The 15,791-nt window shown below is 34.0% G+C and overlaps 1 protein-coding gene and 1 long non-coding RNA gene across 2 annotated transcripts in view; one reads left to right on the forward strand and one right to left on the reverse strand.

Moving 5' to 3' along the window:
- Window positions 1-15,791, reverse strand: part of LOC127849774 (putative uncharacterized protein DDB_G0282499) — a 465,276-nt gene that overhangs the window by 54,008 nt on the left and 395,477 nt on the right. The window lies entirely within an intron of this gene.
- Window positions 11,829-15,332, forward strand: LOC127851943 (uncharacterized). The gene is made up of 3 exons (XR_008036063.1): window positions 11,829-13,026; window positions 13,584-13,696; window positions 14,315-15,332. It is a non-coding gene; the product is annotated as an uncharacterized LOC127851943 (long non-coding RNA).

Raw genomic sequence — 15,791 nt, forward strand, 5'->3', positions numbered from 1 at the left:
AGACAGGGCAAAAACAATATGTCCCCCACTACTATACATGTAGTGGGGGACATAAAAATTGAATAGTTCATGTAATATTACCCTAGATATCATATGGCAGGTATATTGACTAAGAAAGAATCTTTATTATTTAGAATTTTTCTTAAAAATTGAATTGTTTATGTATTATAAGTAATGGCAGGTATTAACTAAGAAAACATCTTTATTATTTATAAGTTTTCTTTGTTGACATTAATTTTTTGTGTATGATATTCACTTTTTTGCCTTGCTATTTAAAGAGTGACACAAACAAGGAACACATTTGCATCTTTAAAGTATAAGTTGTCCTGAATTCTTCTTTTGATCAAATCTGTCATTTTAATTTATTTTTATTAAAACCTATTAAGTTTATTTTTGTTTCTTATTAAGTGAAGCAAGTGAGGCCCAAATTTGTATTTGTTTTATTTTTCCCATAGATGAATGCTCATTTCTTTCATGCTTTCCATTTTTTATAAACTTAAAGTTTTAATTATTACTGGTACTTACTAGTTATGGATTTTCTGAATACAATATGAATGGTTCAGTTTGTTAACATTTTAACGACGTAAGCGATATTCCTCGCCTCCAAAAAGTAGTTCTCGGTATGGGTAGGACTAAGCAAACATTGAACACTGCACAAAATAATGGTGAACCCAAATGTGGGCGGAGTTAAAAAAATTATATTAATGGGCAGAGCTTAAAAGTGTTATCGGATGGGGTATCCGATAACACTTTAAAAGATCATGTCAGCGTCTCCAACGTAAATGTGCAGTAGTGGCATAATACAAAAATACATCAGGCAAAGTTATATCATGCAGGCAATTATCAATGCGGTGGTATGATAAATAGAGAATAACAGGTTACTGTCCCATCGTTTTGTAATATATCAAGCGAGGCTTAGAATAATATAACGGCGAGGCTTGCCGAGCTGTTATTTTATTCGTGCTGAGCATAATATATTACAAAACGATGGGACAGTAACCTGTTTTTCTGTTTATCATACCATATTTTCCTAAAAATCTGCAAAACAATCCTTTTTTATATTTAAAATGTATGGATCCCCGCTGATTTTGCTGATCTGGCTTTTACACGTTGACATACATGTAACAACGGCAATGGAAAAGAGGACACGAAGAATCGTTTAGAGAAAAATAGTTGTTTTTACTATGAATGGGAAGAGTGCACCCGCTTTTATAATTATAAACGTCTTGAATTGGAGATCAGGAATGGACTGCAGCGACAACATTTAATGTTTGATTAAGACACATTTTACTTTAACACATTAAAAAAACACTATTACATCCCCGTCATGCAAAAATTGGTCTGATAGCATATTTGGCCACCGTAGCTCAAGATTTCGTGATATCTCTTGAGTATCTTCTACATAATGCATATCCTGAAAAGACTGCTGGACTGGAGCTACACTAACAGCATATTGCATAAGACCCATTTTTACATGCCACTGTTATTTACAAATCTCTGCATCTTGTAAATGGAACATCAAACCACAATACTTTCTAATAGAAAATTGAAGTCACACTGTGTTATTTATAGCAAAATGGCAAATGTCAGTTGCCTATTCTGGATTACAGGAAAGATTTTCAAACAGACTGAGTGCGTACATGTACGTCACGCATGTGTGGCTAGACAATTCAATGATTTCAGATCTAGCATGCAAACTATATATTTTGGTAATTGAAAGACAAATGCAAGACAAACAACATTTACCAATATATTTTAGGTTTTCAATAATTTATTTCCATAAAATTCATGGGATCGTTATTTGATATCTTAAAAAGCAATATTGTATTATCAAAATGAGGTATTTATTAATAGTACAGTCCATCTTCCCCTGACAATTTACTGACCAAGCATGGACCCTGAACGTATTGGAGACAAAATTTATCTGTACTGCCTTACTGTAACTGGGCCAAAATAAATATGAAAAGAGAAGTCAGCATTTCCCTACTCTGATTAGTGTTTCATCCGATACTACAGACGTGCTTATGTTGCCAATGGTCTGAGGGGTTCTGTTCAAATCAGCCAATGGAATGAATGGAGTATATTCATTCGGGTTTGTTGGCGTTATGTTAAGGTCATTTAAGGTAAAAGCTGGGTTTTTAAAAGATGTTGAATGAATTTATGTTTTGATATTACCCACTACTGTTAACCCTTTCCTTGACAGGTACGCGTTTCTACGACCCTATCGATTCCCTGTCAAATACGCGTATCTACGCCTGTATCGATTCCCTGTTATCTACGCATTGTTACTACCCTATCTTTTACCTGATATATATGCGTTTTTACGAGGCACAATTTAATTTGCTATTTAAATGCTTAAAATGACGTTTTAAGTGTAACAGAAATGCATATACACCAGCGTTCATCATTTTTCTAAACTGTCAAGTAAACATCCGGTAATGTTGCTATTTAAAGTTATGATGCAATTGGCAACCAATCAAGACGAGGGTTTACCAATTTTGACATGCGTAAATCACGTTCTGGGATGTGCGCTTTAGGCATTTCGTAATGTCCTAAAATAACTGCTATTCTCAAACCGTATTTAATTTGGACATTTTCCGAAAACGTATTAATAACTCATTAAACATGCCGCAAAAATAAACACGTTCCATAGGGATATTATATGATTTGGGTGTAAATCGATTTCATTCTTATTGTTGTTTGATTCCATTATATCATAAATGTTTGTTTCCGAGATCATATACGAGAATTACATCGATATGTTTAATGGCATGTACACTCAAATGTTTTTACAAACGACACGTGCTTATCTAAAGTTTGTGTTTCGTAATACACAGGATATTGGATTATTGGTGCTTGATTAGGCAATAAAACAAAGACGCAGTCGGCAGTCGTCAATATGCCTTTGAACTGACCAACATAATAATCAATAGCGCACGTGCTAATTTAACGTTTAGGGATAAGAAACACGGGTTCTAGACACTTTGAATGAACATGTTTACTGGACGCAGCAGTAGTCTTCAGATGACGTTGGCGCGCGTGCCATGTTACCTCGGCGTTTTGTAATTTGGTACACGAATACACGGGTTTGTCGGCGACTTCTGGGTTATAAAGTTATATGTCGGTGATCAGATTATAAAATGGAGTATTTGATAATAAAGTAGCCGCCTAAAAGTGGAATTTTGCAAATAAATACACAAACTGAAGACTTATTGAAGACCAGGGGCCTCAATCTGTCAAATCCACTGCCGAAATTCGGCCTCATTCCCCCTGAAAAGTATACTTTTTTCCCCTTTTTGGGGAAAAAATTCCCCCTAAAAAAAAAAAAAAAAAAAAATTTTTTTTTTATAGATAGATGTGTCTTATGAGTATTATATCTGAATTCTATTTTAATTTAATCTTGTCAAACATACTAAATTATGAAACAAGCAATGAATATAGTGCAAACATATAAAAATTTTATAATTAGAGAGTAAGTAAAAATTCCCCCCAAAAGGGAAACGCCGCGAAAATTCCCCCTGCTATGGGTAACGACCCGCTTCCCGTGTTGTATTGAGGGCCCTGAAGACACCGACATTGCCGGATTTCGATCGGTAATAAAATGCAAAATGCAAATTGATTATATGAATATTCATGGCACATTATGCAACATCCAATTAAATTGTTACCGGTATCTATAAATGTTTATAAATCATTTGGTGAATTAATGTAATAGAAATACCAAGTATTGTAAGAATTTTATAAGAAATAAAATTGATTTTGAAAATGAATGAAGTTGTTTGAGAGACTCTGTGTTTTTCTATAGGTATTTATCAGAAAATACATGAATTTAGAGGCTTGCAGAATGAATTTATAAAATAAACAATCTTCAAGAAATGAAGAATTATAGTTTGGAAAGTAAGAAAAAAAATATTCCAAAATATAATTATTTGTATTTGATTCAACACACCAACTTCGCAAAGTTTCTATATGAGCTGGAAAGAGATTTGCATTTAAACCCAGTAAAACACACAACGGTCAACTTTACATGACTATAACTAATGAATAAAATAATGTAGAAACATAAGTTTACACCACAGGAAAGGAAATTTTATTAGCTAAAACTTTCATATTGAGTGTTTTTCAATAATATTTCAACTTTTATGATAAAATCAGGTTTAAAGGCAATGAGGGTTGCGTTTCCAAAGAGGTAGATTTGCATTGAAACGCAGTAAAACACACAACGGTCAACTTTGCATGACTATAACTGACCAACAAATTAATGTAGAAACATACAGTTTACACCACAGGAAAGGAAATTTTATTAGCTAAAACTCTCATATGAGTATTTTTCAATAATATTTCAATTTTTATGAGAATTTCAGGTTCAAAAGCAATGAGGGTCATAAAACAGCGTTTTTCCAATAATAACTGTAAAGATGGGGTACTGATATTGATAAGATGGCTATCAGCCACTGGTCAGCAGGCAGCTAGGTCTTGTGGTAACTGGAGAGGCTTATATTGGCTAAATGGCTGTCGAGGAAAGGGTTAAGGCTTTGACATATACGCTCACTGGGTGTAAAGTAAATCATATGCACTAACGACAAGGTCATGACCTTGACCTTTGACCTAGTGACCTGAAAATCAATAGGGGTCATCTGCAAGTCATGATAAATGTACATATGAAGTTTCATGATCCTAGGCATAAGCATTCTTGATTATCATCTGATTTTACTATTTAGGGTCACCGTGACCTTGACCTTTGACCTAGTGACCTCAAAATCAATAGGGGTCATTGGCCAGTCATGATCAATGTACCTATGAAGTATCATGATTCTAGACAATTAAGCGTTCTTGAGTTATCATCCGGAAACCATTTTACTATTTCGGGTCACCGTGACCTTGACCTTTGACCTAGTTACCTCAAAATCAATAGGGGTCATTTGCGAGTCATGATCAATGTACCTCTGAAGTTTCATGATCCTAGGCCTAATCGTTCTTGAGTTATCATCCGGAAACCATCTGGTGGACAGACAATACGGACATACGGACGGACGTACGGACCGACATGTGCAAAACAATATACCCCCTCTTCTTTGAAGGGGGGCATAACAATATATAGGGCTCTTAAACCAGGCAATCACTTTTTCTAGGTAATCGAAGTAATCTAGGTAATCATAAGTAGTTTCTTGACAGTTTTAATTTCTTATTGCAGCTGAATAGAGATTTCTTCAATATTGGCAATAAAACACTAGACAAGAATTCTAGTACACATAAAGGTAGTCTTGTCTAAAAGGCTTGTGAGAATTGCTCATGCAGTGTGACTGGTCTGACAGTGATTATAGAGCTCATAATTTGTGTTGAATGCACTTTGTTTTAGAAGTTAAAACAATACAATAATAAATCAAACATGAGATCTACGTTGGACAAAGCACCCATGATCTATGCAAATCTATTCTATAATAACTCCAAGCAAAAAGACCTCCCATACCTGAGCATTTAATATATACTAAAATTTAGTTCTGTACTGTTTGAATTGAAACCCACCTTCCAACTTCTTGTTTTTCTGATGCATGGTTATTACGGACACAGGTTATAAATGCCATCTCAGGAAATATTAAACTCCCATGAATAAGAAGTTCAGGAAATTTCTTAATTATACAGTATTTCTGTGAATACAAATAACAAGTCCAGAAAAGACACAATTTCAAATTAATTTCATACGTCATTTCCAAAAAATTGAAAGAAAGTGTAGTCGTTAAATTCCATTGTATTTGATGATACTTTTCACAAAAAAATCAGGAAAAAATGTGTTTCTTAAAATACGATAAATCAAAATTGCAAACTTGACAATACTTAATTCTCATTAAAATTATGACATTATATAGTTCATTGATTTCTAAACACGTTTATGTGACAAAGTATTTCAGAAATACCTGTGATCATTGAAGGCAGCACAACTGACTGTGGTCATTACATAACATTTCAATTTTGTCGTCCTTGTGCGCTTGACACTTCAATAGAAATTCCTCCACCTGTTTCGAAACTGGCCATTCTTTCATGTCATTCCTTCCATACGCTGAATGTTTTTTAAACCACTTATCTTGCAACTGAATACATTTCCCACAATAAAGTTTCAAACATGTTTTGCAGTAAAAATCTGCATTTGCTTGCTCTTTGCATGACGAACAAATATAATCCTTAACCTCATCAGAGCCTTTGGCATGAGAAGACATAGACAAGTCCGTCATTTTGATACTTAACATTTTAAGCAAACAAAACGTTCAGGAAAATTCTTAATTTCACATTATCTCTGTGAATACGAATAGCAAGTTCAGAAAAGACATAATTTAAATCTTTTATTAAAAAGTCAAGCAATCACAAAATACGTACTGAACAAAAATCCAGTTAAACCTAAAATGGTTAAGCCATCAAGTATTGTGAACTGAACAGAAACCAAATAAACTGTCAAATGACAATCAATTGTAAGCAGTAAACAGTGTTACTATGTAAACTGTAATGGGACTATTGGGTCACGTGGGTATTGAATATATTACATTTCCGATTGTAGCAAAGAAGATACCGAATTGGAAATTAGATCATGTTTAACAGATAGATAGGCCAGACTAAATGCAGTGAGTTTGAATGCATATTGATAAATAGACAGAATTTTAACAATGTATAAGGCATGTTGTTAGTGAAGACAAATATCACAAATATTGTTCAATATTTTCTAACATGAACACGTTCTCTGATTACATCACAAATATTGTTCAATATTTTCTAACATTAACAGGTTCCCTAGATTTTGTGTGCAAACTAATATTATGATACCAGATCATGTGACCTTGCCCTTAAACTTTATATGTTTATTACTTTCCACCAAAGAAATCACTAAACCTTGTGACACTGACCTTTGACATGTTGACCTAAACATTAACAAGTGCATTCAGGTTTTCACTAATAACCAACATACCAATTTGCAAGATTGTACACAAATGCATTCACCAGATATAAGCAGAACAAAAATAGTCTACATACCGACCTACAGACCAACCCATGATGGGCATGTGCTCAGCATTAATATATACAAACCAATTATTCGAAGGGAAACTTAAGCTCCATTGGTCATTTTCGGCTCGGGTACTACTAAAATGTACCCCGGATACTCCTTAGTATACTTAAATGTACCCCGGGTACGGAAACTATACTGAAACCTAACCTAACGCTTAATTGGTCTTTGTCGGCTTTTTTTCAAATTAATTATATTCATATTTATGTCAATATTCTGTAAAATGACCTTTATATTATCGAAACTCCTACTCAAAAAGCATTTTGACGACATTGGATTTTAGGCGGGAATGCATCTCAGGTACAGTCTCAATTGACCGGATACGTGTTAGTATATTTTCGGTACGCGACATTTAAGTATTATCAAGAGTACCCAGGGTACATGTTAGTAGTACCTGAGGTGACAATGACAAATCAAGCGAAACTTAAATACATATATAGGAACTTAACAACATTGATTTAAAAAGTTTTGTAAGTTTTAAATTTAAATAAAAGTAATTCAAGAATGCCAATATCAAAACTACTATTTCACACAAATCTGACATGCAAAGTGCATGAAAAGTAATAAAAATAATATGTTGATTAATTTCCAATGCTTATTGGAATGGGTTAAATAAACCATGCATTGGCTAATTTGCTTAAGGTTCATGTATAGGCTTCATTTTGAAAAATGTGGGACCCCTAGCATTGAACTCAAATTTGACTAAAGGAAGAGTGCCACGTGGAAAATGTTTACATATATGCTTTTAAGGATGTTTTTACTTCAAACTGCTACCAATTTTGTACATCAACGTATCATAACATCCACACAATCAATCAAAATACAAAGCGATTTTAACACTAAAATATACATTATTTTCAAAAATCTGAATCATGTTTATTCCACGTATTTCGGCGGAAAATTATATAACTAGTGAATAATATCGACATTGACGAGGGCAAGTTACGCTTAAATAGTAAAAAAAGTTTACATACCTAGAAATATCAAAACTCGAACACATGTCATTTCATCACCATAGGGGGCAGCCATTTTTAAATTAATAAAATAGAAAGAAACATGCTAAAAACTCACTTATCGCCTAATTGACATTCCAAACGGTTGACGATGACAAATGCATTGGATTGTAATCTGTCCGTTGATGTTTGCAAACTGCACGATCAGACCTCATAAACACTCAAAAGAATAACTATGTAAGAAGCATTTCACCAATGTTTACAATTGTTGTCGAATCACACGACATATATTATTGCGCATAAAATAGTACGCTTACAGACTGATAGAAAGATCGATACGTAACTCTGTTCAATTCATCACGGTATACTATTCTATCAATAATATATAATAATACATCGCTTTAACAATTTTAAAGTAGAAATAATTCCTTTAAATGGAGTTTTTAATAACGAAAGTGAAAACAACGGAAGTTGGATGGATATTCTGTGAGATGCACTTCGGCTCCAGAAAAACAATACAAATAAACTAAAAAAGACGTGTGGGGGACAATTTTCAGCTGGAAAATGTTTGTAATAAGGTGATGATATCTCTACGTGGTCATTTCTATTATTTAGTACGATCTCTTGCTGATTAATGTTAATAGTTGTTTTACAAGTTGCCACCCAACTGTCAAACTAAGTATGTGTTTTCTAAGGTATGTGTATACACATACCCGGTTTTCTCACCACTGCACGTGGCTTCGACCGATTTGTTTTGCTCGTTTTTCTACAGATCACAGCAATGGCCACGCTTTCAAAATGGGTAGAAGGAATCGAAATATAAAATCAATCGTTTTGCCAATTTCTTTATATTCCTTTACAATTGTATATGTCGTCTGCAATCTATTTCAATTTGAGATGGTTTAAAATTTGAAATTTGGTTGAGAGGTAAATAACAAAATTGTTAAGCCTTTGAAATAGAATTGTGACTCTTATTATCCACCATACCTGGATTTTTAAAAAGTAGTTACGTTTAAGTTATTTTTAGAACTTTGTTTAGGATATTTATCCAAAAAAAGGCAGTTGAATAAAAACTCATTTGATGTTTTATGACAATAATTTTCTGTGAAATGTTGCTAACTTGACCTTGTATATGTATATAGCTTTGTACTTATTTAACTTAAGGTAGTGCATATCCTTCCTAACTTTAGATTGAGATTTTGTAAATTATTGTAAAAATGTATTGGTTTTACACCAAAATATGAATAAAGCACACAAATATTGTCTGTCAAAAATGTGTTTATGTTATTCTATCCGTCTTTAGCTTTAAAATGATATATAGTTTGACCATATTGTACCACATTCAATGAAGAAAACCCAAAGCGAAGTTTTAATGAATTGTATCCCCTCCATGAACCTTAAATATCATATTGAAAATTCTTCAGCTTAAAGGATACATAATACAAATCAATGGTTGTGGATATTTGAGCGTGTCTATTTCACACAAAGGAATTTTCTTTAAGGAGTATCTCATTTGCTGAGCTATTTAAAATTGTGTGCGGAATATTGATAAGTTTTAAAACATCATAGAAACTTGTTCAACCAAAGAACATTAATTTGTTTTCCATAAAGCTGTTTAAATTGTTTAAGAACTAAAGGATTTCAGTAGCTTAAAGGGGTATAACAACAATATTTTCCACTTACCATAAAAATGATTTAAGCAATACATATTCTCTCTTTTCAAGCAGACATTTATAAAGGAACATCATTATATTTATTTATTTTTTTAAACAAGAGGGCAAAGAATGGCATTGATCGCTCACCTGTGTAATGGGGCATGGCCAAATTTTACCCCAGGGGCATCATACCCGGGTGTACATTGTCCAGGGTAATCATGGAACTTAGGCTGGAAATCCATGGTATAACATGGAATTCCATGGAAATCCCTGGAATTTGAAACAGTTTCCAGGGTTTCCAGGGTTTCCAGGGTTTTGTTCTAGAAATGTCCATGAAACGTGGACTTTTTTTCTGAGCATTTTCCAGCCTTGGATGGAAAAGCATGGAAAAGGAATGGAAAACGCTGGATTTAGGCTGGATAACCATGGAAAATATTTCCAGATAGCATGGAAAGTGGAACATAGAATTTTTTAAGAATGGAAAAGACTCTAACATTTTCAGCTGACCCTGAAAAAAACTTAGACTTTATAAGAGGAGAAAATAACTTATAAAAATGCAACACATTTTATTCAAAGTAAATCAGAGTTCAACAATGTACACAACATATGAATAAAACATAAAACAATGTGCATAGTTTTGGCAGAAATAGTAGTAGTTATAGTAGTAGTAGTAGTAGTAGTAGTAGTAGTAGTAGAAGTAGTAATGCTTGTGCTGGCAGTAGAATATGTTGTAGGAGTAGAAGTAAAAGTGGTTGTTGTACAGTACAGACAAAGCGGCACAAACATAATCCGCGGCTACGCCACGGCCAGATTATTAGTCCGCGGCGGCCGAATCGTGTGTTCACGCGGCGTATCGCCGTGGCACTCGGCATCGATCCGCGCAACGACGCCTAGTCTGTATTAACCACGCGTACTTTCGCGGAGTAAATCCGCCGCATACGTACGCGGCGGATCGAGTGAAAAGATATCCACCTACATGTACATACATGTATGTGTAGCGTAGAATTAATTATGCGCAACTGTTTATGTTTCGTTCGATTATCATTATTAAATTTGTAATCCGAAACACACTTCCGAATTTTAATGCTAACGCGTCCTTTGGCAAATTCTAGCGTCAAATAAACAGTGCTAAAATATCCTTTGTTTCATAAAAAGCGCACGAAAATTATGCAGACATGTAGAACGTCGTTTGGAAAGTTTGGGTGTATTTTGTGTTGTATAAATACATGAACATCACGTCAGGCGTAAATCGCGTGTTCAGTGGAGAAAAAAAACGCCCCGATTAGACGTTATTTCATCATCTCTATAAATAGTAACAAATGCCAAAATGTATTTGATACATAAGGAAATATCGAGAATGTTTGTGTATCGTAAATATTTACCAGCATTTGCTTTAAAACTGGAATATACGGGATTATCGGGTAATTAGTAGCGATATTAACTGTATAATATGAACAAAATAAAACGTGTTTATATACGCATATTCAAACAATAGTTATAATAAGCTGATAATTAACAAAACTACAAATACGTCGTCACCGTCTTGATTATTGATGTGGCTTCAAACTGCTAATTTTCTCAGCTAAAATATAATAGCGGAATCAACATGCAATTAATTTATAAATCCACCATATGCTGGAGCCTTGACCACTTGTATGTGCGAAAACATAATTACGTGACCTTGTTTATGTGTGAAATACATACGCTACGGGCGGGAAACAAACTTAATAATTGGCCAGACACATTAACTATGCTTACATGTATATGCTAATACAATCCGCGCACAATAAATTTATTATGATTTTAATTATTATTATAATTGTTCTTTCAAAATTTGTTAACTACATGTAACTAATAATTTAAAAAAAAATATTTCATGATCGCATCGACTCGGCATCATGTCGCGGACCGCGGCATGCCTCGGCGGACAGATGCGAAGTTTCGCGGCAAAATGCGACTTGCCGCCGCATACTGACGCGGCTTCAACGACTGACGCGGCATCGACTCGTTTCGCCTTGCCGCCGCGGATCGCGAAATACGTTTGTTCCGCTTTGGCTGTACTGTATAAGTTGTACAAGCAGTTAAACTACTGATAATTATACTATTGGTGCAAATTTAAGTGACAGTAGCAGTAGTAGCAGTTATTATTGTGTTGTTGTTTTAGCATTTACAGGAATAGTAACAGTGATGGTAGCAATAGTAGTATAAATAATAATAACAATACTAGTAGCAGCAGTAATAGTAGTAGTTAAGGAAGTAGCATTAGCAGCAGCAGCAGAAGTAGTAGTAGAAGTAGTAGTAGTAGAAGTAGCAGCAGCAGCAGTAGTAGCAGTAGCAGCATCAGTAGCAGTAGTAGTAGCAGTGGTAGTAGCAGTAGTAGTTGAAGTACTAGTAGTAGTAGTAGTAGTAGTAGTAGTAGTAGTAGTAGTAGTAGTAGTAGTAGTAGTGGTAGAAGTAGTAGTAGTAGTAGTAACAGCAGCAGAAGTAGTAGTAGTCGCTGCAGCAGGAGTTGTAGTAGTAGCAGCAGCAGCAGCAGCAGTAGCAGTATTAGTAGTAGCAGCAGCAGCAGCAGGAGTTGTTGCAGCAGCAGTAGCAGCAGCAGTAGCAGTAGTAGTAGTAGTAGTTGAAGCAGTAGTAGTAGTTGAAGCAGAAGTAGTAGTAGTAGCAGTAGTAGCAGCAGTAGTAGTAGTAGTAGTAGTAGTAGTAGTAGTAGTAGTAGTAGTAGTAGTAGTAGAAGTAGTAGTAGTAGTAGTAGTAGTAGAAGTAGAAGTAGTAGTAGTAGTAGTAGTAGTAGTAGTAGTAGTAGTAGTAGTTGTTGTTGTTGTTGTTGTTGTTGTTGTTGTGTCTGTTGTAATAGTAGTAGTAGTTTTGCAGAAGTAGTAGTAGTAGAAGTAGTAGTACTAGTAGTAGTAGTATTAGTAGTAGAAGTAATAGTAGTAACTTCCAAAGCAATGTCTGCAAGTTTAAATTCCTTAACCCTGTTCAAGGTGTATACACACTCAATATTTAACTACAGTCCAGGTTTGCAATTAACAAACTATCTGAGATGCCTGTGTGTGAGTCAGATATGTCTGCGGCTAATCTATTGGTTATAAAATATCACAGCCTTTTCTGATTGGCTGAGTTCAAATACAGAAAGTTTACCTGTTAGATTGAAATTCTGGAGAAAATATGCAGGTTAAACTTGTTGTTAAAATGAAGTTTATGTAATTTCACAAACAGTAGAGTTAATGAGTTTTTCCATTAACAAGAATTTCTTAAAATAATAATGTATGGATATCATTTGGAAAGTGACATGAAATGTTGTTAAAAAGTGATGCATACAAGTGTTTCAGAAGTCTGTCTAGGAATAGAACAACAACTGAAGGTTTGTGCTTTTCATTATTTCTAAATATTCCTTTAAATTTATTCTTGTTATGTCATCATTGTAGACCTTTTTTATGTGACATTTTAGGTAAAAGTATGGCAAATATAGAAGTTTAAAAGCAGCTGTCACACACATTTTCACAAAGTGCAGTTTGCAGCTTGATAAAGGAAGTCCTATGTGGAGATATTAATAAGCTTGAATGTAGTATCGGAAGTTTATAATGCATGGCTAGGGAACTGAGGCTAAGGGAGTTATGTGCTGTGCATGACGAGAACTCAATGCTCATTAATGCTGTTAATGTTTATAAATAAATTAATTAAACCAATAGCATTGTTTTTTAGGTTTCACTTTGCATTTTCATACCAATAGAATTACACATCATTCTAATTATAGCAATAATAAATTTGTACTAATCATACCAACAAATTTTGTTATGCTATGCTTTGTGATGTATTAACTTCATTGTAAGTTATTATTTAAAGACCATTTTACTAAATATTTAAAACAATACTTGAATTATTTTCTATATACATTTTCATTATGTGCTTTAACTGTAGCTCAGACCAGTTGATGGAAGATACTGCAGAGTTTGGCAGGGAAATAACCCAAGACAGCAAAGCGGCTCTTTTGGCACATTTACCAAGAGGACTAACATGGCCACAAATTCATTGTAAATATTATTATGCCCCGGGCTCATATAAGTAATTTAGTGTTAACCACCTGAAAGTATTTTGTCTTTTTGGTATCCAATATTTTGGTCTAGTTTCAATTACAGGTTATTTTTATATGAATTAGCAAATTAGCATAACTTTCATATAGCAATATCGGAATATAAAATTCCTATATATGTTTGAGTTTCCAGATACATGCTAGTGTACCCCGTTTTGGGGCATTTAAGAAAACAACAATATAAATTTCAAAATAAAAGAGAGTCAAATAAAAATATAAGTTAAATCACCAATTTATTCACTTGAAAGTCTCAGTTTTCCTGTGTGGTTGCCTGTTTGCAAGTAGATTAAAGCCCGCTTGCAAACTTTAAGAGAATAAATTTCAGTAAATGGAAAAGAAATAATTGCTAACTACTTAGGATCGTAAATGTTCGCTCAAATACAAAAAAGCCAGATGTACCGAATTGAGCAGTGATATGAAATATCTAAAATAGATTAAAATATGAATGAGCATTGAAGTATAGATATTGAACATATGATTGCTGCACATTTACTTTTACAGATGAATGTAAAAAACTTATGACTTTCTTGTAATATTGTTTGCTTTGTTTTTCTTTTAGAGATCATGCAGGAGCCGTACAGTATAACAGCAGTACAAGTTCTATAAAAGATCCACGACCTACTGAAGCCCAGCTAATTAACTAAAAAGTTTTTAAAAACTGTAATTTTATCCCACCTGGGTACTTATAATTTACTAAGCTGCCTACACAAGTTTTAGACTTGCAATTACATTTTAAATTGTCACTTGGAAAGTAATACATGTACATGCATTATGTTCTGAATTTCTTTGAACAATAAAATTATATAAAAGTATTTTAATTAAATTAAGCACCTAAATTGCATTAAAGTGAAAGTAGCTGAGAACAAGATGTGTTTGTGAAACACAATGTCCCCCTATATGATGTTTGACCTTGAAGGATGACCTTTACCTTGACCCTTTACCACTCAAAATGTGCAACTCCATAAGATACACATGCATGTCAAATATAAAATTGCTAGCTTCAATATTGCAGAAGTTACATTACATGAGCAATTTTGACCCATATATTTGACCTAGAAGGATTACCTTGACCTTGACCTTTCACCACTCAAAATGTGCAGCTCCATAAGTTACACATGCATGCCAAATATTAAGTTGCTATCTTCAATATTGCAAAAGTTTTCATAAAATAAGCGATTTGGGCCACATATATTTGACCTCTGACCTTGAAGGTTGACCTTGACCTTTCACCACTCAAAATGTGCAGCTCCATAAGTTACACATGCATGCCAAATATCAAGTTTCTATCTTCAATATTGCAAAAGTATTTATAAAATAAGCGATTTGGGCCACATATATTTGAACTCTGACCTTGAAGGATGACCTTGACCTTGACCTTTTACCACTCAAAATGTGCAGCTCCATGAGGTACACATGCATGCCAAATATCAAGTTGCTATCTTCAATATTGCAAAAGTATTCATAAAATAAGCGATTTGGGCCACATATATTTGACCTCTGACCTTGAAGGATGACCTTGACCTTTCACCACTCAAAATGTGCAGCTCCATGAGATACACATGCATGCCAAATATCAAGTTGCTATATTCAATATTGCAAAAGTTATTGCAAAATGTTAAAAGTTGGCGCAAACCAACCAACCAACCAACAGACCAACCAACCAACAGACCAACCAACAGACAGGGCAAAAACAATATGTCCCCCACTACTATAGTGGGGGACATAAAAATAGTATCCTTGTGCTCATGGGCAGCTACATATATTGTGACATACATGAAGCAGCTAAAATAACTTAAATTTTCATTTTGTTTCTTGTATATCGTTTGTACAGGGTCGTGAATTGTTACTGTATATTACTTGACTTGCTTGTATTTTGTTACTTTGAATACATGTTGTGAAGGTTGCATTATACTTTTTAACTTTTAAAGTAGCGCCTGTTCTGTTATGTAAGGGCCTGATTTATGATAATGGACCTAGAGGCTTTGTAAGCATGTATTAAACAACACTTGTTTGATCTGAATAATTTGTTGAATAAA

The sequence above is a fragment of the Dreissena polymorpha genome, chromosome 11, assembly GCF_020536995.1.
Source record: "Dreissena polymorpha isolate Duluth1 chromosome 11, UMN_Dpol_1.0, whole genome shotgun sequence".
Classification (NCBI taxonomy): Eukaryota; Metazoa; Mollusca; class Bivalvia; order Myida; family Dreissenidae; genus Dreissena; species Dreissena polymorpha.